Source organism: Jatropha curcas, chromosome 9, assembly GCF_041381405.1.
Source record: "Jatropha curcas cultivar XTBG-Jc1 chromosome 9, XTBG_Jcur_1.0, whole genome shotgun sequence".
NCBI lineage: Eukaryota > Viridiplantae > Streptophyta > Magnoliopsida > Malpighiales > Euphorbiaceae > Jatropha > Jatropha curcas.
In genome coordinates, this window is record NC_143159.1 from 19,941,824 (window position 1) to 19,953,654 (window position 11,831).

At 31.9% G+C, this 11,831-nt stretch overlaps 1 non-coding gene across 1 annotated transcript; it reads left to right on the top strand.

Annotated features, from left to right (window-relative positions):
- Positions 1-3,176: 3,176 nt before the first annotated feature.
- On the top strand, positions 3,177-3,284 carry LOC119369711 (small nucleolar RNA R71). Its single transcript, XR_005177284.1, has one exon. It is a non-coding gene; the product is annotated as a small nucleolar RNA R71 (small nucleolar RNA).
- Positions 3,285-11,831: the final 8,547 nt, after the last annotated feature.

The window sequence follows — 11,831 nt, forward strand, 5'->3', positions numbered from 1 at the left end:
AGCTAGAAGAAGAAGATGTTCATGGAGAAAATCTTCATTGATTCGTAATCCTGCTTGGCCTTCTTCCCCCAACTTGAGCCTGGATAAATGATCTGCTACAAGGTTCTTGGTTCCTTTTTTATCATGAATTTCTAAATCAAACTCCTGCAAAAGAAGAACCCAGCGAATTAATCTATGCTTTGCATCCTTCGTTTCTATTCAATACTTAATAGTAGAGTGATCAGTGTGCACTATTGTTTTAGCTCCAATCAAATAAGCTCTAAATTTATCACAAGCAAAAACAATGGCTAGAAGTTCCTTTTCAATGGTGGCATAATTCAATTGTGCATCATTCAATGTGCGACTAGCATAATAAATGACATGTAATTTCTTTTCTTTTCTTTGCCCAAGAACAGCTCCTATAGTATAATCACTAGCATCACACATAAGTTCAAAGGGACGACTCCAATCTGGTGTAGCAATGATAGGTGTTGAAGTCAACTCTTTCTTCAACCTGTTAAAAGCATTTAAACACTCTTTATCAAAATCAAAAGGAACATCTTTAACTAATAAATTACAAAGAGGTTTTGTGATTTTGGAGAAATCCTTGATAAATCTCCTATAAAATCCTGCATGGCCAAGAAAGCTTCTTACTCCTTTTCCGAATTTGGAGGAGGTAGCTTTTCAGTTACCTCTACCTTGGCTTTATCCACTTCAATCCCTTTTTGTGAGATTTTATGCCCTAAAATAATACCTTCACTAACCATAAAATGACACTTTTCCCAATTCAAAACAAGGTTAGTGTCCTCACATCGCTGTATTACTAAAGAGAGGTTATAAAGACAAGAATCAAAAGAAGAACCAACACAGAAAAGTCATCCATAAATATTTCAATGAACTTCTCAACCATGTCAGAAAATATAGTTATCATGCACTTTTGAAAAGTTGCAGGAGCATTGCACAACCTAAAAGGCATTCTCCTATAAGTAAAAGTACCATAAGGGCAAGTGAAAGTGGTTTTCTTTTGATCCTCGGGAGCAATAGGTATTTGAAACTACCCTGAATAACTATCTAAAAAGCAATAATAGGGATAACCTGCAAGTCTTTCAAGCATTTGATCAATAAAAGGTAAAGGGAAGTGATCTTTGCGTGTTGCTTTGTTCAATTTCCTATAATCAATACACACACGCCAACCTGTGATAGTTTTAGTGGGAATCAACTTTTTTTTTTTTGTTAGAGATAACTGTCATACCTCATTTCTTTGGGAGAACTTGGACAGGACTTACCCAAACTGCTATCGAAAATTGAATAGATAATGCCAGCATCCAAAAGTTTTATGATCTCTGCTTTGACTACCTCTTTCATGTTTGGGTTCAATCTTCTTTGGTGCTCAATTGAAGGTTTATAGTCTTCCTCCATCAGGATCTTGTGCATGCACACACTTGGACTTATTCCCTGCAAATCTAAAATTGACCATCCTAGGGCTTTCTTATGTTTTCGTAGAACCTACAGTAACCTTTCCTCTTAATCAAGTGTTAAGTGAGAAGAAATAATAATAGGAAAAGAACTATTCTTGCCTAAGAATGCATGTTTTAAATGAGACGGAAGCTGTTTCAGTTCTTTCTTTGGTGATTCACTTTCTTTCTAATCTATGATGCTTGGATTTTTAATGTTATCTTTATCTTTAATATGCCAGGTGTCATTTATGCATTCATCAACAACATCAATCCTAAAACAGTCATTATAATCTATGGGAAGTTTACAGGATTTAAGAACATCAAACACAACCTCCTCTTGACCTACCCTCAAGGTTAATTTTCCTTCATACACATCAATCAATGCTCTTATAGTTGTAAGAAAGGGTCTTCCAAGGATTAAAGATCCTTCTCTATCTTCATGAATGTCAAGAATAACAAAATCAATAGGGAAGATGAATTTACCCACCTTGACGAGCACATCTTCTACAATCCCCCTTGGATATTTGATTGATCGATCCGCCAACTGTAGAGACATCCTTGTCAGTTTTAGCTTTCCCATTCCTAGCATCTTAAAAACTTCATAAGACATAAGATTAATGATAGCTCTTAAATATGCTAAAGCTTTCTCAAAATCAAGATTTCCAATATTACAAGGGATAGAAAAACTTCCTGGATCTTTTAATTTTGAAGGTAATTTTTTTTAAGTGATTGCACTATACTATGTCAACATTACCATTCCCTGATAATCAATCTTCCTTTTCTTGCTCAGGATCTCTTTTAGGAATTTTCCATAGCTGGGCATTTGAGCAAGGGCTTTAGCAAAAGTTATGTTGATTTGAAGCTTTTTGAAGACATCAAAGAAACTTGAGGAAACTTTTGACATCTTGTGTTTTCTTTAACCTTTGTGAGAAATGGACAGGTGGAACATAAGGTTTTACTTCTTCTTTCTCTTTTAGGTCAATGATGGGGATCTTTTTCTGCTCCTCCTTCTCTTTCTCAATCCTGGGCGGATCCTCCAACTGTTTGCCACTCCTCAGGGTGATAGCTTGTACCTGTTCTTTAGGATTTTTTCAGTATTACTAGGTAACATACCTTGAGGTCGGGAGGCCATCATGTTTGCAAACTGTCCTAGTTGAATCTCTAAGTTCCTTATCACAGCTTGTTGGATTTATTATTTTCTTGAGTCGTTCATGAAGTCCATGTGCAATTTAGAGAGGGCAGTTAGGGAAACCTGGTGGTGCGTTTAAGCTGTTGTTTGGACTCCTATACGAAAGATTAGGGTGATTCCTCAACCTGTTATCATAAGAGTTAGCATACGTGTAATTCTTCATTCCTTGATTCATCACGTAGTTTACTTGCTCCAATGTTTACGGATTTATAGAATCTAACATGCATTCTCCAATCCCATGTTGCCTATTACACCTGTCATAAGCTTACACGATAGAATTAACCGAGTTAGTAGTCCATAAGTCCAACTTTCTTACCATATTGTCTACCTTGGCATTAAGTGCAGTGATGGCATCAATCTTATAAATTCCTGCAGTTTTCTTCCTTTCAGAGTTGCTTTGATAGTGGCTATTGCTTGCCATCTCTTCTATCAACTCATATGCCTCATCAATTTCTTTTCTTTCAAAAGATCCACCTACAGCTGCATCCAGAGTAATCTTAATGTTAGGAGATAATGCATTATAAAAAGTTTGTACCTGTAACCACTTAGGCAAACTGTGATGTGGGCACTTTCTCAATAAGTCCTTAAATCTTTCCCAAGCCTCGTACAAACTCTCTTGATCATGGTGGAAAAAAGTCATTATCTCATTGCGCAATTTTGTGGTCTTTGAAGATGGAAAGAAATTTGCTAAAAATTTTTGGGCCAATTCCTCCCATGTTGTAAAACTTGCAGCAGGGCATGATTGTAACCAGGATCGTGCTTTGTCCCTAAGAGTGAAAGGAAAGTTCTTAATTTTATGGCATCCTCAGAAAATTCATTCTGTTTAAAAGTATCGTAAAGTTTCAGGAAATTTGTGATATGAGCATTAGGATCTTCACTAGGTAAACCTCCATATTGAATTGAGGTGGAAAGCATTTGGATAATTGCAGGTTGACGGTGATTTTCGCAAGTGTACGAATTGCCACAAGTAATATATGATGAGTAAGATATCGTTCTCATGAGGATTGTATACCAAGTACCAAAATTATGTTATCTCGTTATTATTTAAACGATAATTGAGAGAATAATTTTGATTTCTTCAATAATTTCAACATTAAAAATAAATCTGCATAAAATATCTTTAGCACATACAAAAATAGAAAATTTATTTGGTTTGTGTAATCATCAAAATCTTAGGATAAAATTGACCTTAGCCAACAATGTTTGTGATTTATTATAAATGATTGTTTATTTATTTGAAATATTAATGTATTATACTTTTTTAGTGTAGTGTGTCTTAAGTGTGTAGATGTCCTACTTTTTTAAAAATAATCGTACCGCGTAGGTTTCTATATCTCATGTCCCCTCTCCGTGTAGGTTTCCATATCTCATGTCCCTTGTCCCTGCAATCTAAAATTAATCTTTCTCTACAAATTTATTTCTATAGTTTTTTTTCCTTCTAATTTGAAGAGAAAATTATCAAAATTCTTTTCTTATTTCCAATAAAATAGTTTTTGCTTATTAATATTAGTTTAGTTTTCTTTTCTTTTTTCTCCTATATGACATTATCTGAAAATATAAAATAACTTATTTTCTTACAACTGTTGTTATTATAACTTAACTTCTTCCAATTATGCTAAATAGTTTCTTTCCTTACACTTGGCAATTTGAAAGACATACACTTGTCTATCATTTAAGATAATCACTTATAATTTCTTTGCTTTTATATATTATATAGATTATAATTTCTCTGGTAAAGATTATAATTTCTTTTTTTTATATATTATATAGATATATAGATTCAAAAGTTTCAAAATTAGAACCCGCAAGATGCGAGGAGAAAAATTAAATGATGAAATAATCTTTTATAATATCATTCAAAATAGTAAAATTATATAACAAAATGATTAATTGTATCTCATTGAGATATGCTGAAAAGTTGAAATGCTAAGATGTGTCTTTTTTAAGTATCTTGCGAAGCATTTCATAAGGTATGTAATAGCAAAAGTCATGCATGATATGACCTATATAAAAAAATCACTACAAAAAAAATGCCTTTTTGCGACTGACAAAAAGCAAGAAATCGGTCGCTAATCAAACTTAGCGACCAATTTGCGAACGAAATAAATCTGTCACAAAACTGCTCGTCGCAAAACATTTTGCGACCAATGTAGTAATCGGTCACAAAAGTAAAAAATCGATTGCAAAATTTGATCGTGTTTTCCTTTTGAAACGCTGTCGCAATTAGTCGCAGAAACAGTCTGTCGCAGATATAAATGTGGTTGCAAATTTTAAATTTAAAGTTTATATTTTTGGTTGCAGTTCGGTCGCAAATCCGTCGCAAAATACAATTAAAAAAGAAAAATTTAAATATTATTATTAAACCATAATTTTTTGCACCTGTGAAAATTGGTGTATATATATATATATATATATATATATATATCACAAACACAATTCAATAACAATATAACAATGTAATTGTTAATGTAATGTACTGAAAAAAATTTGGAAAAACCACTAGAAAGCTAAAAAGGTCCAAAATCAAATCTACGCGGTTGGTCATCTGCACAATCCAATGTCAAATCGTCGGGAGGAGTACCTGCTGGATGTGCTGTAGTGTCGGCAGGGGTGACCAAGGTATCGTCTGCAGCATCGGGATTAGGAGATGGTAGTGCTGTTGTTGAGATGTCGAAACATTTCGATCTGTAGCAGGCGTAGGATCAGAGGAAGAAGTACCAGCACCGGGCTGACCGGATAGCCGCATGACATACGCTCTAAGTTCTGCAAGCTGTCTCTCCTGCTCATCAACACGAGCCCGTAATGCAGTAAACTCCTCAGCACTATGCTCGGGCTGTGGTCTTGCACTGGCTGTAGCAGCGTGAGATGCTGAGCCACAGTAAAACTGTGATGCCTGAGACCCGATGCCATATACCTTTCTCTTCTTCTCGCCCCCTACAGCCTCGAGATAAAGTGTTACCTCATCAATTCTTGACTCAACTTCAGATTTAGCCTGAGAAGAAACAAGACGCTCGTGAGTTGTAGTATAGTTCTCCTGAAAACAAAAAATTAATTAATCAATGCAGTTGCAAGCTTTATTATATTGAACTTTGTACATCTTCGAAATGACTAGAGGGTAAATGTAAATATTCTTCATTGTTACTTACATTGACGGCCACCGCAAGTCTGTCGACAAATGTATTAAGATCGTGGTCCTTCGTGTGAGTGTATGTAAACACCTCAATCGGTGTGGGCTCACGACTATTCAGCCAGTAATGAATTTTTATGCATGATATATTAATATAGTGTGATTTCATTAAACATCAGTTTCATATACTGTGACTAGTTGACTCACTAATAATCGAGATGTCTCTATAGTAGATATTAATCCGCCTGTGTGTCCAGAAGGTCCTGCTCCTTCACTGCCAGTCTCACTGCACCTGTTTTGTATAAATATCTCCCACTTTCTCTTGAATGTAGGATCCTCCCAAGCCTTTTGTCAGCTCTCCCATATCTCTTGAGACACGCACTGTTGCTTTTTATTGTTTTTTCGCATCCTATAGGTGAAGTCAGCATATCGGTCAGCGCATAACTTCTCCCAAGCCACTTTCAGCATAGTCGTAATTGCCTCTTCCCATACGAAATGTTTTTGCAAAAATGAAAAATAAAATTTCAATAAAAAGAGGTATCTTGATTAATTGTAAACATTGAATGATGATATAACTTAAACCAAAGCGTACCTGAAACTCTTCCCAATAAAAGTCTCTCGCCTCTTGTGGTACGACATCCCATGTGTATCGTTCTTTATGGAGGTGTAGCTTGATTATCCTCATAATTTGCCTCGATGCTCGAGAGGATGGATATATGCTGAGAAAAAAAACACAAGTGAAATATAAGTAGACAAAAGCATCAAAATCTGAACAAAACCAAGTATAGAGGAAAAATGAATAAGTACTTACTGTCCCGCTACCAAACTGAGGCTGTTACGTGGATCTGATGAAGCTGCAAAAGAAGTGACAAATGCTATAAATGCAGATAAATAATTAATATATAATTGAAATGACAGTAATGACATTTATGATTACCTTGTACAATAGGTAACTGTGCAACTGGTGAAGACACTACTGGTCCAGAAAGTGGGGTAAAAGAGGAAGGGATAGAAGGAAGTGTTGGCGGCAGTACTGGCTGCTGAGCAGAGGATAGTCCCTCCTCGTCCACGGGTATTGTGTCCTAGGCCACGACCTCCACGTGAACCACTGCCGGACGCATCTGAATCAAACGCCCTGCCTCTAGCCATCTGTTCTACAGATATCAGAACCTAGATATGTATGTATACGAATTGTAGAACATGTGGTAAATATGTATAAAGAAAGTGAATAACATTGAAATTCTTCATTAATAATATTAGATATACATCTATCACAATCGAATCTCACATAAAAACACACTTCAATAAACACTTTCTATATCATACCAACATTCTCCAAAGGCAAAATAGCCACTACTAGGCCTCCAACCCAAACCCATCATTTCCATAACCAAAAAAAAAAAAAAAAAAGAATAATAACAACAATAATAACAAATAACATGCATTATTTCATTATTACAAAAAAACGAATATGTTTATTTGTCATTTATTTTAGTTTCACAATTACATTTATTTGTCATTTATTTTAGTTACACAATTATATTTATTTACTGACACAAATATTAATTTATTTAGTTCTTTTTTTTAACATTAATTAATAAGATGTAATTTTTTATTTCTCACTTTACTTTCACTAACGATACAAAAGGATGTTCTTCAACTTTAATTTTACTAAGAATTTGGAAAGTGTTTAGAAATAAGTAGCTAATAACATGAGAATTTTTTATTATATTTCTTTTATTATTAAGATATATTTAAATTTTTTTTAAAAAATTCAGCAGCACTTCGGCACAACACAATCAAATCTCAAAATCAAACACACTTTAATAAACACTTCTATATCATACCAACATTCTCTAAAGGCAAAATGGCCACGACTAGGCCTCCAACACAAACACATCATTCATTTCATAACAAAAAAAAAAAAAAATAATAATTATAACAACAATAATAACAAATAAAATGCATTATTTCATAATTACAAAAAAAAAAATGAATAAGTTTATTTGTCATTTATTTTAGTTTCAGAATTATGTTTATTTGTCATTTATTTCAGTTACACAATTATATTTATTTACTTAAACATATATTAATTGATTTAGTTCTTTTATTAACATTAATTAATAAGATGTAATTTTTTATTTTTTAATCAATTCAACACCAACTAAAATTTTAAAATTGCATTACATAAAATTACATTGATTAAATTACATATATAATTTTGCCTATATTATAAAAAATTCCAAATTATCATTACAATAGCCTTGATTTTCTTTTTTCCTTTTGTCATTCTTTTCAATAACACACTCAATGCAAAATACCAACTAAATCATAATTACAACAACTAAAACAACTAAATAACAACTTATTTTTTGTCATGCAACTACAAGAACAAAAAAAAAAAAAATAGAAGTTCCCAAAAAAACGAAAACGAAAAAAAAAAAATAGAAACGTTCTTGAACTGATGACCGCCAACGACGAGGAGAAGGGATCTCCTGCGACCGGCGCTGCAATGGAGCAGAGAAGGAGGCATCAAGCGGCTGGGAATGGCGCTGCACATGGCTGGACGGCACTGCGAACAGAGGAGGAGAAGAAAGGAGGAGAAGAAAGAAGAAGAAGAAAGAAGAAGGAGGGCGTGGCGTTTAATAAAGCCCTAAAATTTGCGACCGACCGATCGGTCGCAAATTTTATCAAAAATTGATCACAATTTTTAACTCCGCGATGTCGTTTTACTTACAGCATATTTGCAACCACAAAGGTTGGTCGCAACTTATCGGTCGCAAATTGGTTGTAATTTTTTGGCAGAAATTTGGTCCTGAATTTGACGCGAGCAATTTTGAGACGGAATTGTAAGCGCTAATTATTAGTACTACAATTAGCGACAGATTGAGTATCGATCACGAAATCGTCGTAAATTCTGTTGCCATTCGATCGCAAATCGGTCGTAACATATTCACTATCACAATCATCGCACTCAGTCGCAAATCCGTCTCAAAATTGCGACCAATTTTTGTCGGTTGCAAAAACGCGATTTTTTTGTAGTGAATGCATACACACTATTAATGTATTTTCCAATAGTGATAATAATTTTAAGAATTTAACTAATTATCTTGAAATAAGAAATTAAGTATTTTTTATTTTATATTTATGATTTATTATAAATGATTGTTTATTTATTTGAAATATTAAAGTCTTACTTATTTAGTGTAGTGTATTCTAAGCGTGTGGATGTCGTACTTTTTAAAAATTATCGTATCTCGTACGTTCCCGTATCTTGTGTCCTATGTTCGTATAACCTAGCTCCGAATATATGAGACTACTCCATACATCAAGCTAACCAACTAAAGTTTTTTTTTATTGCAAATAAAAATGAGGTGTTTTTTTTATTTATTTTTGTGTCGTTGAAATAAGACATTAAGTTTTTTTTTTTATTTTATGTTTATGATTTATTATAAATGATAGTTTATTTATTTGAAATATTAATGTATTACTTATTTAATATAGTGTGTCCTAAATGTGTGAATGTCCTACTTTTCAAAAAATTATCGTATCTTATACATTTCTGTATCTCGAGTCTCATTTTCGTGTAACGTAGCTCCTGGTATATGAGACCATTCTATACACCAAGCTAATCAACCAAAGTTTTTTTTTTATCGCAATAAAAAATGAAGTATTTTTTTTAATTTGTTTTCGTGTCATTGAAATAAGAAATTAAGTTTTTTTTTTAATTTTATGTTTATAATTTATTATAAATGATTGTTTCCTTATTTGAAATATTAATGCATTACTTATTTAGTATAACATATCCTAAGCGTGTAGATGTTTTGCTTTTTAAAAATTATCATATCTTTATGTTCTCATATCTTGTATCCTGTGTTCATGCAACCTAACTCTTGGTATATGAGACTACTTTATACATCAAGCTAATCAACTAAGGTTTTTTTTTTATTATTATTATCAATAAACATTAAGTGTTTTTTTTTTTAAATTTGTTTCTGTGTCATTGAAATAAGAAATTAATTTTTTATTTTATGTTTATAATTTATTATAAATAAGAAATATTAATGTATTACTTATTTAGTGTAGTGTTTTCTAAGTGTGTAGATGTCCTACTTTTTAAAAAATTACCATATCCCGTACATTCTAATTTATATTTTTTAAATTATTTATATATTATTTATTTAATAGTAATATATTGTTTATTTACATTTTTTTTAGCAAGTAGATTACATGTTAATTGTTTTGTAAGAAAAAACATATTTATATTCATTAAATATTAGAAATAATCTTTTTTACAGATATTATGTTGATAAAGAGATTATCTAAAAATATAAAACAACTAATATTCTTACAATTGGGTTAAATTATGTTAAATATATATATATATATATAAATGATTTAAAGGAAATTAGAAGACAATTTTTAAAGGAAATGTATGAACTATTTTCTTTTTTTTTTTTTTCTCTCTTCATTTATTAATTAATAATTGATCACCATCTATGCCTTTTGGTGGGGCGGTGACATGTTTGTGAAGAAAATTTTAAATTATTTAGCCAAAGTGAATATTTGATTAGAAAGAATTGCACTCGCTATAACTTTGATAACAATTCCATGTTGATCCATTTTGATGTAATGACCACTTTTTTTTTTTTTTTTTCAGTCGATCAGTTCGATCTATAGGCATGGGCGGTAATACATCCCGTCTATGTTTGTCAATTATCAGACATGGATATAAGCACATATATATATATATATATATATATATATATATTCCATTTTTAAGTAGACATATAGCTTCAACAATGCATACATATTACAGAGCTAAAAATTAAAATTAGGGGGTTAAAAAAATTTCAAGAATTAGGGGGAGAAATTGAAAATATTTATTATTTTAGAAGGTAAAGTAAAAAATTTTAATATTTTATAGGTATTTAAAAAAAAAATTTTTGTTGTGGGGGGCAGGGGCCACCCCTGGCCTCCCTAGCTCCGTCATTGCCCACATGATTGAACTATAATAAAAAGTTTATGGTCTGCTCAACAAAATTAGCTGTTTTGATAATTGTTAACTGTTTGAATAATTTTTCGCTAAAAGTTAAACGTTACATGATTTAACTTTTTATAAAATGCTACTTTAACCTCAAAAAGCTATTTTAAATGATATGTTATCAAACATTATAAAAACTATTTAAAAAGTTGTTGCTGAATACAACTTTAATCTAATAAGATTAATGGAAAAAAGTTTAATTTTAGATTAATTAAGTTTAAACCAGATATATGCAAATTGCCTATAATAAAATGGGAACCAGCAGTGACAAAATCTCACCTTCAGATTTCAATCATATATCTATTTTTATAAGTTTAACGTGCAATGGATACACAAGTAAATGTGAAAAAGAAATTTGCATTTAACGGAATCTAAAATTCAAAGACAAAAATAATTAAATTAAAGACAGTAAAATGAAAAAAGAGCAAACAATATAGTACGTATTGAAATTAATTTCAGGTACAAATGGGCAGAGCATCAAACCATTTCGCAGTTTGCTTAACAAAAAGATGTGTTGAGGCTGAGGTATCTCTTTTGGCTTGGATATTTGTAGGTTTTTTTGTAGCTTATCTTTTCTTATCTCTATAGGAGATATCTACGTCTATTTTGTACTGTTTGTATAGAGTTTTTGGTAATCAGGTTTTTTCACTTATCAAATTCAAGTGTAGATTTGGGTATATCGGGGAAGCTTGTTGGCTCGAGTTTAGTGTCTTGAGTTTTGATAAATTTTTCCTGATTTTATAATTTAATAAAATAAAATATAAATTGCTGATAAAAAAAATTTATAGACAATCAAAACGCACAAGAAATTTCAAGCACAAATGGGGCATAAACCATTATATATAGATAATCAACGACAAAATCACAAAACTATGAACAAATTAGCAAGAGAGGTAGAGAGAGAAACTTGAGCAATTGATTGAGTGCAAGATTGTTGGAAACCCTAGAGTGAGAAAAGAGACAACCGCATTTTAGATTGAAAGATTGAAGAGCAGTAGACCGATTGGCGTAGAAAGAGAAGAAGAAAAGAGGGAG